Source organism: Bos taurus, chromosome 16 (genome assembly GCF_002263795.3).
Source record: "Bos taurus isolate L1 Dominette 01449 registration number 42190680 breed Hereford chromosome 16, ARS-UCD2.0, whole genome shotgun sequence".
Lineage (NCBI taxonomy): Eukaryota > Metazoa > Chordata > Mammalia > Artiodactyla > Bovidae > Bos > Bos taurus.
In genome coordinates this window covers 18564279-18568067 of record NC_037343.1, presented here as the reverse complement: position 1 = coordinate 18568067, position 3789 = coordinate 18564279, and the positions used below count along the sequence as shown (strand labels likewise).

General features: G+C 37.6%; 1 non-coding gene across 1 annotated transcript; it reads right to left on the bottom strand.

The window, feature by feature from the left end:
* Positions 1-1624: 1624 nt before the first annotated feature.
* Positions 1625-1731, bottom strand: LOC112441932 (U6 spliceosomal RNA). Its single transcript, XR_003029887.1, has one exon. It is a non-coding gene; the product is annotated as a U6 spliceosomal RNA (small nuclear RNA).
* Between the last annotated feature and the right edge of the window lie 2058 nt (positions 1732-3789).

Sequence of the window (3789 nt, the reverse complement as noted above, 5' to 3'; positions counted from 1 at the left end):
GAGAAATATCAATAACCTCAGATATGCAGAAAGTGAGAGGAACTAAAAAGCCTCTTGGTGAAAGTGAAAGAGGAAAGTGAAAAAGTTGGCTTAAAGCTCAACATTCAGAAAACGAAGATCATGGCGTCTGGTCCCATCACTTCATGGGAAATAGATGGGGAAACAGTGGAAACAGTGTCAGACTTTATTTTTTTGGGCTCCCAAATCACTGCAGATGGTGACTGCAGCCATGAAATTAAAAGACGCTTACTCCTTGGAAGGAAAGTTATGACCAGCCTAGATAGCATATTCAAAAGCAGAGACGTTACTTTGCCAACAAAGGTCCGTCTAGTCAAGGCTATGGTTTTTCCTGTGGTCAGGTATGGATGTGAGAGTTGGACTGTGAAGAAAGCTGAGCACTGAAGAATTGATGCTTTTAAACTGTGGTGTTGGAGAAGGCTCTTGAGAGTCCCTTAAGGAGATCCAACCAGTCCATTCTAAAGGAGATCAGTCCTGGTTGTTCATTGGAAGGAATGATGCTAAAGCTGAAACTCCAATACTTTGGCCACCTCATGCGAAGGGTTGACTCATTGGAAAAGACTCTGATGCTGGGAGGGATTGAGGGCAGGAGGAGAAGGGGACGACAGAGGATGAGATGGCTGGATGGCATCACCGACTCGATAGACGTGAGTTTGAATGAACTCCGGGAGTTGGTGATGGACAGGGACGTCTGGCGTGCTGCAATTCATGGGGTCGCAAAGAGTCGGACGTGACTGAGTGACTGAACTGAAGTGAACCGAATTATTAGTGATTTTGAACATATTTTCATGTGTTTTTGGCTATCTGTATGTCTTCTTTGGGGAAATATGTATTTAGATCTTCCACCCATTGTTTGATTGGGTTGTTTGTTTTTTTGATAAGGTGCTGCATGAGCTGCTTCAATATTTTGGAGATAATTCCCTTGTTGGTTGCTTCATTTGCAAATATTTTCTCCCATTCTGTAGGTTTTCTTTATGATTTCCTTTGCTCTGCAAAACTTTTTAAGTTTGATTAGATCCCATTTATTTATTTTTGTTTTATTTTCATTACTCTAGGAGATGGGTTGAAAAAAATCATGTTGCGATTTATGTCGTATATTTTACTGCCTATGTTTTCTTCTAAGAGTTTTATAGTATTTGGCCTTACATTTAGGTCTTTAATATTTTTTGAATTTATTTTTTGTATGGTTTTAAAGAATGTTTTAATTTTATTTTTTTACATGTAGCTGTCTAATTTTCCCAGGACCACTTATTGAAGAGACTGTATTTTCTCTATTGTTTGTCTTTGACTCCATTGTTATGGTTAGGTGACCATAGGTGCATGGGTTTGTTTTTGGATTTCCTATCCTGTTCCATTGATATATCTTTCTAGTTTTGGGCCAGTACCATATAGTTTTGATTACTGTAGCTTTGTAATATAGTCGGAACCAGGGAGCCTGATTCCTCCAGCCTTTTTTCTTTCTCAAGATTGCTCTGGCTATTCTTGGTCATCTGTGTTTCTGTACCAGTTGTAAAAAAAGTTCTAATTCTGTGAGAAATGCCATTGGTAATTTGATAGGGATTTCTTTGAATGTGTAAATTGCTTTGAATAGTATAGCCATTTTCAGGAAAATATGGAACATGTCACGAATTTGCGTGTTATCCTTGCACAGGGGCTATACTAATCATCTCTGTACCATTTCAGTTTTAGTACATTTGCTGCTGAAGGGAGCACTTGATCTTCATTTTAATTGTGTACATTTTCTCCCAGCATTTAAGGCACTGTATATTTTACATACAATATTCATGTCTACTGATACAATTAAAAGGTGAAATAAAAGAAATTCTGATGATAAATTTAAACCATTTTAATTATTTAAATTTTCCTCCTTGCAGAGAAAACAGCATCTTACTTTTTACAGAAAAGTTTCCTAAAAATAGTGTTATTTCCTGTTTAATCCTGATTGCCCTGTAGCTTCAAGCAATCCCAATGAAACTTTTCTCACTGAAGTCATTACTGATTCCAGTTCTTATTTTAATAGCTCATGTTTAATTTCTATTTCTCCCTTGAAAATTCCCTTTTTTTGCTTCAGTGACACTGTTTTTACTTAAAATAAAGTTTTCTTTCAAATGCTTCTACTTTGCAACATTTGAAGATATTCATTGATTGGACCTTCAAGTGATGGTGTTCCATCCGCAGCCTCTGTTCTTACAATGCTTTTCTTCTTAAACACTTTTCAGATATCTCATCTGCTTTCATGAGTTGAAATTTTCTTTAGTAATGAGAGACTAGTCTTTTCTGTAATAGTCTAGCTTCCAATATCTCTATGTCTTAACTCAATAAAGGTTAAACAAACTGGTTGGCTGGGATCCAGCACTCATTATGGTTGATCAAATGAACTGGGAAATTGCACAGTCTCTAAGAACAACTTTGCAGACATGACATACAACAATGCTTATCACATTTTATTATCATGGCCTTGCTTTACAACAATGGGAGAGTGGAATAAATGCTACGTGAAAAGACTGGAGTTTCTGTGAATAGTTCTAATCATATCATGGCCTCTGACCTCAATCTCCAGCTCAGATCTTTAGACTTGTGTATTTCTCTGTCTTTTGGAAACCTGTATTTATACTTTTTTTTTTTTTAATGAATCTGAAACATATGTCTAATAGAACTCTTCTTTTTTCATTCACATTAGAATATCCTCCTTTTATTTCCTGCCTCAGTGAATGGCATTGATACCTATCTAGTTGTTTTAGCTGGAAACGTAGGAAACCATACTAGACATTGCCTAATCTATCTAAAATTAACTTTCTCAAAGTCCTTTACTTTGACATACTTTCGGAAGAATTGATGCTTTTGAACTGTGGTGTTGGAGAAGACTCTTGAGAGTCCCTTGGACTGCAAGGAGATCCAACCAGTCCATTCTGAAGGAGATCAGCCCTGGGATTTCTTTGGAAGGAATGAGGCTAAAGCTGAAACTCCAGTACTTTGGCCACCTCATGCGAAGAGTTGACTCATTGGAAAAGACTCTGATGCTGGGAGGGATTGGGGGCAGGAGGAGAAGGGGACGACAGAGGATGAGATGGCTGGATGGCATCACTGACTCGATGGACGTGAGTTTGAATGAACTCTGGGAGTTGATGATGGACAGGGAGGCCTGGCGTGCTGTGATTCATGGGGTCGCAAAGAGTCGGACACAACTGAGCGACTGAACTGAACTGAACTGAACTGATACATAAAATACAATTTAAAAGTCATTACCACAGTAAACAAGGCCTTTCATTACTTTGCTTTAGTTATCTTAGAAAAATTATGATACACCACTATACAATTCACAATTTCTGCTTCTGTCAAACTGAGCTATTGTTTCTCTCTTGTTTCTGAAAATTTGTCACATTATGTTTTTGTCCTTGACATGAAGATCTAGAACTGTCTCAGCACCATCTTGAACAAACTATTTCCTGTTGGCCTTTCCAGGCTCAATATATGCTTTTTTTGTGTTAAATCTTCCCTGACCTCAAATCCCATTGAATCTAGGGCCTCCACTGCACACTCAGTTCACCTCCTCTCTAGAATTTTACTCACTTATATAGTAACTTGTTAATCACAGATATTTATTGAATATCTACCATAGAAATGGTCCTCTTTTTCCTCAGAGAAAAATAGGCAGAATGACTTAGGGGTAGATAAGAGAACACTCAATAATCAGTTCAATAGGTAACATAATTATATGCCAGGGTACAAACTTGAAGGAAATAAGAATTTTGTGACCAAGAGTAGCTATGG